Below are 15,314 nucleotides of genomic sequence, written 5' to 3'. Positions count from 1 at the left end.
CGGTCTGGGCAGCTGTGTATAAGGTTCCTCAGGCTGGCGAGCAGTGTTCAGAGCCACAGTTAGACCGGAGCGTCATCATTGCTCCCCTCTCTGCAGCATCCAACTTTCCTTTTTATTCTGATTAAATCATCTGGAGTATGCTTACATTACAGAGTCAACTTCAAAGTTTGCAGGAACTTTTAAGGAAAAACCTCAAAGAAACTTCGCACTTGCTAGGCCGTATGGCTTGATCCCAGAACGCACAAGCTCGCTCCCTGCTGCCTTTAGGATGTTTTGTGGGAAAAAATGTGAAAATGGCAGGTCTGATGTGTTGCCTTACTCGTGAATACTTGCTTTTTAAGAGGACTGCAGGGAGAAAAGCACATAAACCTCCCTGGAATGAAATTAGAGAGAAATAAGTGAAAATGATGGTTGAACCTTAGATACTGGAGATCAGGCTGTGCCGGGAGTAGCAGGAATTTGGGGCCCCTCTACTCATGCCATGCAGACAAGTAATAGTGAAATAGTAGCTACGATTTGTTGGGCACCTGCCAGACAGATACAGCATCTGCTGATAGGTATCGTCATCCCACCTTATCAATGACAAAACTGACCCTCAGAGCCATTAAGCCACCCACCTAGCAGGTAAGATTTGCATTCAGGTTGCCAGGGCCCTGTTCTCCCTCTACCACAAAGGGGCCCTTCTCAGGAGTGAGACCTGGCTGTCGACAGAAGACTCACTCAGAAAAAGAGTGACAAGACAAATCAGCCTCTGTCCCCAAGAGCCCCCAGGTGAGAAATGGCCCTTTGAGACAGGAACTCCAGGGCAAATCAGGTAGGTCAGGCGGGCGAAGCCCACAGGAAGCTAATCCCCAGTGAGGGCGGGGTCTGGACTGGCATCCTTAAGTGAATTCTCTTGCTTTTGTGGCTTCCCACTAACCTGCTTACTGTCAACAGAGTGGCCGCTCCTATTTGTTAAGGTCCAGAAACAGGCCATGATTAGGTTTCCGGCCAGTCATATACATTATACCTGGATTATATCTGGGTTAATCGTCCAAAGCTGGGTAAACGTTCTTCCTCTGTGATGGGCCCTGTGCCCTCCGAAGGCTGAACCCGTCTTTCCGACAGACTTGGCCCGGGTGAGTTGTGAGGGGCAGGGGGACTTCTGTCGGACACCTAGTCCATGGCACCAGAGAGAACGGGCAGTAATTAGAAGAACAGCCCAGCAATTGCACCTTTCTAAAACAACTGCCTGGACAAACTAGCCTTTTGGAAAAACAAATGGCAGGAAAAATAAAGAGGGTGATGTCCTGGCACCGGGCTCCCCTGAGTGGAAGCCCCCAGACCCTCACTGTCCTGACTCTACCAGGCTGAATGTACTGTCCCACCCTGTGTCTCTTCCAAGAGCCAGTTACAACCCTTCCAAATCTCTCTTGAGTCTCATTACTATGCAGACCAATTTTTCATTCATCTGGAATCCACTATAGCATTTTAATGTGGAAAGCCTGCTACTCCATTTCTCTCCCCTGAAGAAAAATGGCTTAATTTCTCCAGCTGATAGATTTTTTTTCTGATCACTCAGACAGTAGAAAAAGACCCTGTAAAATCAGCTGTTGGACTATCCACAGACATTTTATGATGGCCATAAACAGGGCTGTGGCAGGGTGACAAACCAGGCAGCATCCTGATCGGTGGCCTCAATACTGCTATTATCAACCTCCTGCAAAAATGATGGTTAGATAGATAAATAGGTGGATAGATGATAGACGAGAGATAGAGAACTAGATGATAGGTAGGTAGATGATAGATAGATGATAGACGGATAGATAGGGAAAGAGATGATAGGTGGGTGGATGGATGGATGGATGGATGGGTGGGTGGATGGATAAACCATAATAGAAGCTGTGGCCTCTCCACCATATTTGAAGAATATAATCCCTCCCTATATTTCTCCCTGCAGACATGTGAGACCTTCTGATTCAAAATCAGTCCAGACTCCCCTACCTACCCACCCACCCCCAAATTGAGACAGATTTCATCAACAGGGGAAAAATCTATTTAGGAAGGAAATTAGAGGCAAAATTGGGGTTAATCATTTTAGCTATTTTCTACCGTTCAACCCACAAGGCTCAGATGAATGAAATCAGTCCATCCTGTCTAGGGTTCTTCCTCTGAGGCTGAAGATGGCCTGGTCTGGCCTGGGGCAGAAGGGGGCCATGGGCAGAGGAAGGCCAGGCCCACTTCTGGATGAAAGGACTGGAATTTCGTTAGAAGAATGTGGTAGTGGTAGCTCAAGGCATAGACGCTGGAGCCCAACCACTTGTGTTCAAATCTCAGATCTGCTACACACTGACTTTGTAACTTGAGCAAGTTACTTAACTTCTCTGTGCCTCAGTTCCCCCACTGATAAGATGGGGGAGAATAACAGTACGTACCTCATACAGTTGTGAGGATTTAGTGAGTTGATATGCATAAAGTGCTTAAAGTAGAGGTTGGCATGTATGGGGGTAAGTTAAACCTCCTGCCTAGACACCCTTGATAAAGAGCATGTTCACTACACAAAAGATGAGACTTTAACCCCAACAAGAAGATAATCAAATTTAATTAACTCAGCCTTAGGTTCAAGCTGAAGGTTGCACTTAAGTATTTCCCTTTTCCCTTATACTGTTTATTGATCTTGCCTAAGATCCAAAGCAGCACTCATTCAAAGCAATAGCACAAACTGGGCCAGGACTCTGAATATAGGGGAAGTGAATTCTATGTCTCAGGGCCCTAGGCCAAGCCCTCATTCCAAAGGCTTGTACCTCCAAGGCCAAATTCTCTACCTTCAGCTGCCGTGGCCGTGGAAGAGCCACTGGGCAGGTCGCTGACCATCAGAACCCCAGAGTTGTTGAACAGCCGGCTCTCCCTGCTGGCTTGCAGTCACGATGACCTGGGACATTTTGTCTTTGGAGAACAGGATGTAAAACTAGCATGTGTCAGTATGATGGAGTACGATGTTGCCATAAAAAATGATAAGCATGTGGGTTGTGTCAATATATGGAAATGAGTATGTGAAATAATGTTAAATGGAAACAAGCAGAACACCCAGTAGTTGGCCCACACTATTATAAGTCATCAATAATTACATCTGCACACTCATAAGCAAGGGCTAGATGCAAATTTAGAGTGGTATAAATAGAGGATTATTTACTGGAATTTCTTTTTCTTCCATAGAATCCTATGTATTTTTTATCTTTTTAATGAGAAGAACAGGAAGTTTGGACTCAGACCAACTAGAGGAGCATTTAGCTGCTGACACAGTCGCTTAGACAGGAAGGGACATTTGCAGTGGTTGAAAATAAGCATCTGAAAACAGAGTTTTGTGAGCTATGTAGACCCTGCCTCTGCCCGACCGGCTGCAGCCCCAGGCTGGGTGGGGACTTAAGCATCATTCTCCCAGGTGGACTGAGAATCAAGCCCAGGAACAGAGAATCCAGAAGAGGCTTCAAATGGACACAGGATTTCCTCTTTACTAATTTCACACTTTGCCTTAAAGAAGAGTGATCACATTGTCTTCATTTGTCCAGGCACAGCCCTGGTTGTGATACCATTGTCCTAGTATAATTATTAATAATGTGCCCTTTTATCTCAAAAGTATCCCTGTCCAGATAATAAAGTATAAGGTCATCCTACTTAAAGAGGCCACGCGAGCCCCAGATTGCTGCCTAGCAAGGGAGGCATGTCTGTTTCTATAGGCACCTGGAATACTTGTACACAGCGGCTCTCCTCACCTTGTATTGACCAGGGAATCAGGATGGCATTTCTGTCCCCTTTTTACAAGGAATCTAGCTGTGGGTACGTGTTGGGATTGCAGGCAGTACTCAACTGGAGCTGGCTGGTAGCAGGTCCATGAGAACCAACCAAGCACATTTTCCCAACATCACATTCAATGACGTCATGTTAGTAGCTTGAGATCAGCACCAATGGGAGTACTTACACCATAGAAATCAGAAAACGCCACAAACCTGAGCTTTTCTTCCTTTCCACACCACCGCCTCCAGGGAGCTGGTTGTAAAATATTTAGTAGCACACCACGGATTGCTGAAGTCGGTAAAGCCAGAATGTAAACCATCTTATGGGGCTATCTGATCAGATAGGTCCACATTTACCCTCCAACCAAATCTCACAGCCACATTTCACACACAACACCAAGGAATAACCAGAATATAATGGAATATGGTGATCCCTTGCAGAAGAGAGAAATGGAAAAGCATCTCTTTTTATTTTCCATACGCATTAGAAACAGAAGAAGAATGCAAACACAGATCAATTCAACTGTCTTGGAATATGACAGCTTGACTCACAGCCAGCTCATCCACTACCTGACAAGGTTGTTTGCATACTATTAAAGCAGATGACTAGTGTGCTCCTGATGCAGTATTGAGTCTCCTTGTGATGACAGCTTTTGAATCTCAACCCTTGCCTCATAATGCAAGTCACTGAAAACCCCTGCCCCCAATGGACACCATAATATGGGTGTCACTACACAAAATGGCTTATTCTTTGGCACCAACAATGTCTTGTTAATTTTCCCCCCTCACACCCCCTCCTCCCGTGGCTCCTCATTAAAGCCCTTTATGAAAGTCACATGAACCAAAAATTATGAAATCCTAGAAATGAGAACAGACCATGGCAAATTTTTCTTCAACCCTCTGGCTATTCCAGAATGCTCCCTGACAACCTTTAATTTTTTTTTCTTGGTGACAGTTCTACTACCCCAAAGTTTCCTCAAAGTTTAATGTTCTTTAGTTATTTACTTGCTAGTTCCTCCCACCACCCTGTGAGCCCTCTAAGAGTGGGCACAGTGCCAGGCTCCACGACCAACTGCATGTATAGTGCTTACTACAGTGAGGGCAAAGAGCAGTCTTAGCCTTTGTTGAAAGCTTGGATGATGGTCATACTTAACACCATGATCACTATGATTGCTAATTTGTTAGTTACATTTATCACATGCAAATCCTTGCACGTACCTCAGGTATACTCAGTTCTCCCAAGAGACATTTATCTAATTATGTCACCACCTAACCATCAGCCAGAGCACATGCTTTTTCAAGGTTCAATCAAGTTCTAAGAATTTAAAGTTCTATGGTGATTTAAAGGTCAGATTATTAGGGCAAAAAAGTCTTTGAGACAGGAACATTTCCTATTAGTGGCTATATAATAAGAGTTGGATCCAATATAATCTCATTGTGTGAGCTGATACAACCTTTAAAAGAGGGGAGAGGAGAATAGAGAACAAATATTCTAGTTATGGGCAATAACATGGATTTCCATGTTACGTCTAGATTTCTTCATGCCCACGACAGTCAACTTTAAACTAAATAAGCATTTGAAGAAAATGCTTGTACACTTTAAATAACACTGTGTTTCTATAAACCTATAATCTACAATGAAGGACCTGGGATTACGTTCTCCAGACATGTGTCCCTCTCCTTTGGCACAGTAGGAGTCTTATTTATCAGGGACTGACATAATTCTTTCTCTGGATGTCTGTGCTATAAATGGCGTCCTCAGTACCTTCACAGAAGCTCCTTAAATGTCTGCTTGTGTTTCAGAATGGCAGTTAGATCATATATCAATACATGATCTTCTCATAACAGATCACCTGCCCTTGTACATTCCAAACTTGACAAAATGTGGTATTTGATTCTAACCCATCACTCATGGGTAGTGTGACAACTCTTCAAAGAAAGAGTTGAACTCTATATAGCTCCTTTCTTACCTAAATGCTTTTTATGGACATCAATAATATAAACTCAGGTGAAGTTTTCTGAAATTCAGCTTCATTTTTTCATTAATTCTGATAAATAATTGACCAATTTTCTGGACTTGTGGTTCATTCATCTCTATAGTCAGTTCTGAGGATATTTCTTTTCAAACATATTTTCTGAGCTTCTCACTAGGTTGTGTGTTGTGGGTTAGGTTGTATTTAAGAATTCTCTTTTTTTCCTCTGTATCTGGATTAACCTTAGACTTTAAAATTGGCACTTAAGTGAAGTTCAGTTCCAAATAATTGTAACATAGAACTGATTTTTGGATTACGACAATGCATTAAGGAGCAGACAGTAAAATCACACTGTGTCTCAGATTTAATTCATTTGATAGTTATTTGGGGACACCCATGGGTTCAGGAGGCTGAATCTCTTTGGGATACTAGTGTCTTTTTTTTTTCTTTTCCCTTCCAAATACCTATCCTAATTTATTGTCTCAATGAAATGTGAAAGCCAAAATCTCAGTGGACCTCATTTTAATTTCTACTCTAGTCCAAGGGTTCCACTTATTGGATTCCACTTCCGATTCCTAAGAGGGCATATAAGAAATTTTCTGGCTTGGGCAAAATTCTTCACAAAGTCATAGAGCTAATACGAACCTCAGAGATCATATAGTTCAATATCCTCATTTCACAGATGAGAAAACCAGGGTTTAGAAAGGTCAAGTGATCTGACCAAGGTCACTCAGCACATTAGCGGCAGAGCTAAGGCAAATCTCATCCTGTGTTCTGTTCATCACACCACACTCTCTGCCTTGTATATAGACCATCTTGCTGCTACTGTCTCCTATGTCTTATACTCTCTTGTATTTATCCTCCACTTCCCATGATTTGGCTATTTTCTGACCACCTATTTTATAGTTGGGCCATACATTTTACCATGAAACTTACATTTTCACCTATTTGTAACTAATTGCCTTCATTGATTGCTGTATAAGGCTGATGCTCTTATGTTTGTTTACATCCATGGTTTCTGGTTTCTGCTTTTACCCTGACACTTAAATCCAGGGTATGTTGCCTAGGAAATGCCCTGGATATTAGTAGATACTCCCTTACTTCTTCCTTCCTAGATTCCTTACTCTCTTCTAATTTTCAACCCACTGCCAGTCGCAGACCCTTAACTTTGAGATATTTTTGGTTCTTCTAATCTTGGCCACTTTATGGATTTACTGTCGCTGTCCATGGTGCTGATATTAGCAACAGTAGTGACTGGACAGCCTGAGTAGGGGATGCAGTTAAGTGTTCTCTATAACACATCTGATTATTTTGATGGACTATTTGACCAAAAAAAAAAAAAAAGTAAAATAATAATTAAGATTATAAATATTCATATATACTTAACAGACATGTCAAAATTGGCTCCCCTTTTTAATGATTTAAGTGGGTGGTGGCTAGTGATATGTTGGTAAATGTTTAAAATCTCTAAGCATTTTTCAGAGAAAACAAACATGACTTGTGTTTTCTAATTTCCACGATATAAATAGTTCTCCCACCATGGCTGACTTCAAGCAACTCACGAGATGGCACTGAATACGAAAGTGGGAGGACATATACACAATCAGGTGCTATGAGCTAGTGTACAAGCTGACTCTATCACACCATTGATCATAGTTCAATATCACATCTCAAGTTGCCCAAATGCATCTTACCCAAGGTGTGGCATACCTAAAGTGGTTCAGGGCAAAAACATCTGGAAGGAAATGTCCCTAAGGTAAAGCCATCTAGTGAGATCTGAGTGTAAAGCCAAGAGAACAATACACATCTAGAACACAACAAGGCAGACACAGTTACTCAAAAAAAGGACAAATATAGATATTTTTATAAGTATTTAAAAAAGGAGGAATGGATTAGGATATACCTGAGCTTGGTGCTGTAGAAAAAAAAGTTGGAGATCGATCTGTCCTCATGATCTGTGGTGGGTGGGGTGTAAGGACATTACATGGACTTAAAGGTACATGGACAAGAAAAGCACCCACCATGTGTCCAGGGGCAATATTTTCTCAGCTCTGGATCTGAAGGGTGATATACAAGTTCTAGGAAGTCTGTTGAGTTCATTTTGCAATCGCACATAAAATTCCATTTTTGTAAACACTATTTTTATTTCCAGTTTATTTTTAAATTGAAAAGCTATTTTAATATTTTGACAATGATAATAATTGGGACTCTCTTTGCGTTATAAATGATAGAGACCAACCCAACCTAGAAAAATGAGACATTAATTGGGAGGGAATTTGTCATACTTCACAGAGACACTAAAAGGACAAGAATTCACTTGAGATGCAAGAACAGTCTGTACTAAGAATGTGACAATATCAAGGCTGTTATTTGTCCCTTATCTCTTCTTCACTCGGGTGTCAGCTACGTTCCTCCACCTCTCCAAAGTCTCCATTTCTCCACATAGCAGAGAACTAGGTATGTCTCCAACTTTGGAACTTATAGCCACAGCAGGGGGGAAATGATTGAACCCTTTTCATTCCAGATCCAAGAATCTCAAAGAACAGATTCAATGTCTTAAATATAGCAACATTTTTCTCCTGTGACTAACCAACTGTTGTCAAGGTGTAAGATAACATGAGAACCATGTAGCAGGAGAGGAAGTTCCCAGGCAAGGGATGTTGTTGGGCTGGAAATCCAATAGGTGTCTACCCTGCTATCTATTTCTACATGTCAGATGATTGCACCACGGTACTAGAGCTCTCCGGATGTGATTCTTAACAAACTATAATTGATAATGAGTAAAGGCTCGCATAAAACCAAATACTTGGAGCAACTCACTGAGTTTTTTTAAAGTACTGCTACTGAGTACTGGGCCATTTTTTCCAGACCTGTTTGGGCATCAGATTCATATGAAGGCCTTTAAAGATGTTCAAATTCTCAAGCCCACACCATTCTTATTTAATTAAAATACTTTAATATGGGCCTAGAAATGTGTTTCTTAAGCCACTCTCCCCCAGATGGTTCTGGTGCACCCAGACAATGGATATTTGTTTGTTGACTGACATTCAGAAATTCACTCTCTGGGGTATAAACATATTTGTGCATCAGGATCTCAAAGGAAGTGGAAGTTTAAAAAACTGAGATACAGGAGGGGAGTGTGTAGTGACGTTTAGATCAGGAAAAGCAATTACTCCCTCACATGACTCATTATAGGCATACCTTTCCTTACTCAAAACCTGTAGGGCTAGTTGTGTTTCAGAATTCAGAATTTTTTTGATTTCCAAATGTCGGTTTCCGTGTTACATCTACCTCCAATTTTAAAAAGCGTGATGGAAAATATTTATTGAGCACTTGCTTTGTGCCTGTCATTATCTCATTCCCACAATAACTTCATGAGGGAAGTACCATTTGTTTGACTGTTTTTCAGATGAGGAAACTGAGACATAAAGAGGTTAAGAAATGTGCATCATATCACACAGTGAGGTTTCCAAGCTGGAATGGAAGCCAATGTACCATGTTAACTCCTGTCATGAGTTGCAAAATAGTTCTTCCCATGGGCTTTGCACTCAATGGGTCTGTGCTTGTGGGGAGGAAAGATTTGTTCTACATCGTCAAGGGTTACAGCTTTGGACAAGGTCCCCTAACCAGATGGTTTCCAACTGGTATCAAAAATGATGCTATCAGTGATGTAATCCCTTGGAGGAAAGAAGAAAATAAGTTCTTAAGACTTGACCGTATGAATAGGTTTACCAGATGTATTCCCATTATAAAAGGAAGGTAGTCAGAGCTTTTGGGAGAGACAGAGAGAGAGAGAGAGAGAGAGAGAGAGAGAGTAATGAAAATGAAGATAGGAGGGGTATCACTGAAAACATAGGAGGTGGGGGAGGCAGTCTTAAAAGAGAGAGCTGGAAAGCAAAGACCGGCTTTGCCAATTTCACAATTTGGCTTCCAGACCACATAGATTTTGTCAGTTTGGGACTTTCTCTGGCTACTAGACATATCAGATACAAAGTTAGAAGCCCTTGCTAAGAATAAAACGATACAGGAAAAGGACGGACTCCTCCAGAATGTACTTTAAATGATTTTATTATGTCCCAAGTAGTTCATCCATATTGTGGATTTTGTCCATCAGGAGCAAGGTCCATCTTTAAGAAAGAACAAGGCCCCACATCCACCCGGAAGGGCTTGGCTGGAAGGTCAAAGCATGTGTCCATCCTTAACTCATGCTATCTTACAAAGTCATTTTTCTTTGGCTTTACAAGCCTGTGTGTCTGCTTTTATTCCGTCTCTTATCATGGCTCCAAGGCTGTCTCCCCTCCACACCCCAAGTGAATCACTTTCTCTTGTTTCTCCCTGTCTGACTTCTTAGCCTCAATATTTCTGCCTTCTTCCTTTGCTCTCTGCAGGAAACCGAAGTCTCAGATTTCACCTCTACCTGAAGCCTGACATCTTTTCAGCACATATCCGAACATCCAAGAATTCCTCAGACTCTAGTTTCCTCCAGCACATGTGCTTGTCAGCAGCCATCGCGAAGGGCACCCAGCTCAGGGCAGCACTCAGAAACGATTCAGAGAGGGCCAGAACAGAGCATGGGGGTAGGTAGGACAAGGGCCCCCTACAGGCTGCCTGGCACCAAGAGCAGATTTGCCTGCTTACGGTGCAGGTTTTATATCCATCCAAAAGTTTTGTTTTGTCCATTGAGGTGGGGGTCACCACGTGCCTTTGCTGCTTTGACCCAATGTGCCTTATGTATGATGAAAATGACATTTTGCACTTTTAAAAAGAGATGCTTATCGTTGAATGGCACAATACTGAATGCTCTCTAGTGCCAAAATTAAAGATGGGAGAAGAAATACAGAGAAGGGCTAATTGGTTCCCCCAGGAAATGCAGCAGGTCAGCAAGTAACAAAATGGGACATTACAAAGCAAGCTTTTGGGGCTCTGGTGCTCTGCTGGAAGGAGCCTGCAGTTTTGGTTCCCTTCATGTCCCACAAAAACTGCCCAAAGCTACCCTGCCGGTTAGTGGCAGAGCCTGTGTTCCAAGCACCAGTCTAATTCCCAGGCCAATACTCTTTCAACTACATGCCCAATTTTCTCATTCTGAAAACCGGGAAGGTAGAAGGAAGATAGGACTTCTTGTGGAAGTCATTCACCAGGGGCTTTGGGAGGAAAGAACTAGAGCCCTCTGGAGGGACCTTCTCCTCCAGCCCCCGGGACGTTGCTGGCACTTGAAGGCATGGGAACAGAGAACCTCCCTGAGGAGACCACACATGGGACAGCTCTACTAGCTGTAATTCTTCAGCAGGGGTAATGAGAGGTGAAAGGGAGAGAAGGGGGGGGGGCATGAGTCAGAGTGCAGGAAGGTTTGAATCTTGACCTGAGAGCTGAGGGTAGCTAGGGAGTGTTGTGAAGTGTGGATGGCGCTTGGACGGCATGTGGGGGTGGCGGGAGGTGGCTGGAGCAGGCAGTGAGGGTGCACCGAGGCGGGGCTCTGGGCAGGGGTGCTGGACCACTCCCTGAAGCACAAGGTGGAGCCCCGCAGTGGCCCTGGCCCCGGAGCCTCTGGCTGAGACAGAGGACACGCAGCAGATTCAGCCCAGGCTCTGAGGGGGGCTGACCATCCCCTCATTGGACTGGGGGAGCTGCTGGGGCCACATTCCTGCTGGAGCAAAGGGGGACAGAGCTGAGGACTCCCTGGGGGCTGGAGTCTGAGAAGAGCCTTGAGGCTTTGCAAAGGCCAGAGCAATCAATAGAGCATAATTTGGGGGTGGAGAAGAAAGGAGGCAAAGTGAGAGAGAAAGCAGGCTCAGTGCCACAAGAGCTGAAAACAGATGGCTAGACTTCCCTCTCTTCCCCCAGCCCTTTCCCTCAGGGCATCTGAGAGCAAGACAGCCGCCTCTCCAGCTGAACATCTGCATGCCCTCTTTCTTTTCCCCTCCCTCCCTCCCCAGCCTCTCTCTCTCACTTTGCCTTCCCCCTCCCCCACCCCTCCCTCTTCCACCACTGATTACACCCTGGAGCAGCTGTGTTTTGTTTTGCCCTCTCCAATTTTCTTATTATCAACATTTAGCTGCATTTCCTCCCCATGCAAGTGGCTGTCCCCACTGACACAGGTATACAAGGAGCACAAGAAGCCCCTCTTTCCTGAGGACAATCTTTGTGGCACCTTTCTGCAACACTACCTGAAATTCTGCCTGGCAGCATTTTTCTGTGTGTGTGTGCGTGTGTGTGTGTGTGTGTGTGTGTGTGTAGGCTGGATGGAATATTGCTGTTGGTTTGCCCAAGAAAGGCTTGCCCCTTCTACTGCCTGGCCCTGCTGTAGACAGGAATATTCCTTTCTTGGGACACCTTTACTCTCCCCTGCACTGCCCTGCCTGGTCCACAGCATGGTGGGGCTGTAAAGCATGAAGCGTCAAGGTTGGAGGCTGAGGGCACTCGCACCATTTGTGTCCCGGTATCTCTACAGACATCTGTGGAGTCAACCATTCTGCTCTCCTTGAACTGCCTTTGCAAAATGCAAACACATGATCCAGGGGTGTCCTTAAAACCTGTTAGCACTTACTTGATGAAATTGTTAGCCTCAGCTCCCTAACGGGGTCCTGACTTAGGCTTCAAAAGAGAGAAACACATGCAGGGATACAGGGTGGAGGACGGAGAGGTACGAGGAGCTCCCTGGGAGCACCTGGTTAATACCACAGGAGAACTAGAGAGAAGGCACTGGGGGACCATTTTGCACACTTTATCACCCTGCCTAGGACCACCAGCCCAGCCCTGGCACCTCTCCCAAGAATTGGACATTTTTGCTTCTGTGTCCACTATCCTTCAAAATGAAGCATTGCTTCTTTTGCCAGTGATAGTACATCACCCTTTCTTCCTTCTGCCGTGTGTCGTGGGCAACTGTTGATGGCTCCAGCTCCCGCTAAGTTCAGATGGTTCTACAGCCTGAGTGAGGAGCAGTGTGGTTCTGAGGTAGGATGAGCTTGGGTTCAGGACTGAGGCAGGCTTGACATCTGCTCTCAGCTTTGCCTCCTTAAATCACCAAACAGCCACTTTCCATATGTAAAATGGAAATGCTTGAGGAGATGCCTGCTCCCCAAGCTGTTGTAGGGAAGACAGGCATTTGAATGATACAGAGCCCTCATCTGTCTTGAGATCCCTCTCCTCCACAGGTCTAACATATCACAGAGGCACAACGGTATTGAATCAACTAGCAGAAGCATATAGTAGGGCTGTAAAAAATGAAAATAGAAATTTTAGTATAGGAAGCATAATCAATACAGCCCCATCTTCTCATTCAAGGCTATATGCAAACAATGCTGGGAAGCAGCCATGGGAGGTCTACTCCACTAGACAGTCCTCCCCCACTGGGTGTTGTGCTCACCTCCCCAGTGTCCAGGCCCGGTACCACCACCGCATATTGACTTCCATGATCAGTGGGGATTAAGAGCACCCCCCACCCCAGCACCCTTTCCCTTACCACAATGACTGAGTTAATGTAGCTTAATCCATCCACTGGCTGACATTATTCTTGCCAGAGGGGTTGGTTCAGGGTGGTTCAATCATCCTGACTCCCAGACCCCTTGTTGATAGTTGTAGACAGCCAGTGGCTAGACCTGAACAAAGACACCCCTGAATGCTGCTGGCTACTGTGTGAGAAGCCAGGCTTTAGAGAGCGTCAACCCCCAGGGACAGAGAAAGAGAAGAAAAGAACCTAGGTCCCTGAGAACATGGCCCTGGATCCAACTGAGATGCTGAATCAAAGAGTCCTGAAGTCCACCCACTTCTGGCACTTTCAGCCATGGGACCTTATATGTTCACTTATTGTTTATATCAGTTTCAATCAGGGTCTCTGTTACTGGCAACCAAAAACATCCTCTTCCATCTGATTCTGAACACTGATGTTTCCCCTACATTTTTGGCTCAGATATCTGAGTGTCTCAACTGGGAGAGACAGCCTGCCTCAATTCTGGTTCTTGGCCTTGCCACCTACTTGCTGAGCTTGCTTCGCACAGATCTAGGCCTCGGGTTATGAATTTCAACTTGGTGACACCAACCACACACACCTTCCTCATTCATTCATTCATTCATTCATCCATTCATTCACTCACTGAAAAAAATCGCTATGAAGTCTTCATTATGTACCAGGCACAGGGGTGGGCAAGAGAAATAGGAAAGAAAGCAAGAACTTCACCCTTAAATGGCATGTAGATACCATGCGCAACTTATCCATGCCAGGGGTGTTTTATCTGTGAATTCCTCAATGGAAATGTTTCTTTGTGGTTCCATAGGGCACTGCTATGGAATGTTTGCCTGAAATTCTCAAAGACCACACGAGAGTCAAGAACTTCAGCTGGAGGCAAATTGAGTGAGACCCACCATCCCTTCCTCAGGAAGCTGGCTTGCAGTTGGGAAGACAATAGCCTTCCAAACATCAAGGATGGAGGGCAGGCAGAGTTGTACCTGATCAAGCCATAAATTAAATCTAATTAAGCATCACCCTGTTTCATGAGCCCCTTGGTCTAGAAGGGGAGTCAAGAAGCCTCCAGTCCTCAGGTGGGTTTGCAAGTGACTCTCCCTTTTCATAAAAGACTACATTCAGCAGTCTCTGAAGCCCAGCTATGATTATAACTCCCACCTTGGAGTCATGGCTATTAGGAGTAGGTTTTGGGGCACCTGGATGGCTCAGTTGGTTAAGCATCCAGCCTTGGCTCAGCTCATGGTCTCATGGTTCATGAGTTCAAGCCCTGCATCAGGATCCAGGCTGACAGTGTGGAACTTGCTTGAAATTCTCGCTCTCTCCTCTCTCTCTCTGCCCCTCCCCCACTTGCACTTTCTCTCTCTCTCTCAAAATAAACTCAAAAAAAATGAGTAAGTTTTGAAAACTGGAGGCCTAGGCAAAGCCCCAGAAGCCATTAGGGACACACGGGTCCACAGTTTTACAATTTAGTCAATATTCCATTTTTCTAGCTCCCTCTGCTTTGATCTCACACCCGTCTGCATCTCTATTTCGGCATTCACAGCCCAATCCAGTGATACTGCTACTCCTGTACCATCCTTCCACACCTGCCCGGGGCCTATCCCACCCTTGGTAGCAGGAAGAAGCAGGCCTTCGCTTACACAGAAGAAAATACCAGCAAACTCTGACACAGTGCATTCTGTGCACCAGCCAGGTCCTAGATTTCATCCTCGCTACAGTGTCATAAGATGATTCCATTATCTTCCCTTTACAGTCAAGAAAACTGAGGCACCAGAAGTTGAAGTAGCTTGCTCGTGACCATCACATAGCTAGGAAGGGCAAGAGATGGGATTTCAAGCAGGCAGTTGGACTTAGGGCTTCTTGTGCTTGGCCACGTGATGCTGTGCCTGTTTGTAGACACTCAGTGCAAGTGCGTGGAATTAAATTAAAGTTAACAGGAGCGGCCTTTCTAGCAGATTATAATAGCAGAAGTTCACGGTCCTCTGATGTCCCCCAGCCTCTCACTGCTCAGTAGATGCTGAACATCAGGAGGAGAGGCAGTTCAGGAGTAGGAAATTGGAAGTAAGTTTCCTAAAAGAGAACAGGCATCTTTTTAATTGAACATTTCTC

General features: G+C 44.5%; 1 long non-coding RNA gene across 2 annotated transcripts in view; it reads left to right on the top strand.

Annotated features, from left to right (window-relative positions):
- Positions 1 to 11,655, top strand: part of LOC147575639 (uncharacterized) — a 270,719-nt gene extending 259,064 nt beyond the window's left edge. For both annotated transcript variants that reach the window (XR_015242585.1, XR_015242586.1), the window contains one exon: positions 10,135 to 11,655. This is a non-coding gene — a long non-coding RNA (uncharacterized LOC147575639). The remainder of the gene's footprint in view (positions 1 to 10,134) is intronic.
- The last annotated feature ends 3,659 nt before the right edge of the window (positions 11,656 to 15,314 follow it).

Source organism: Puma concolor, chromosome D3, assembly GCF_028749965.1.
Source record: "Puma concolor isolate L17-30 chromosome D3, mPumCon1.1.hap2, whole genome shotgun sequence".
In the NCBI taxonomy this organism is placed as follows: Eukaryota; Metazoa; Chordata; class Mammalia; order Carnivora; family Felidae; genus Puma; species Puma concolor.
Note: the sequence above shows the minus strand (reverse complement) of the source record. Positions and strands in the feature narration are given on the sequence as shown.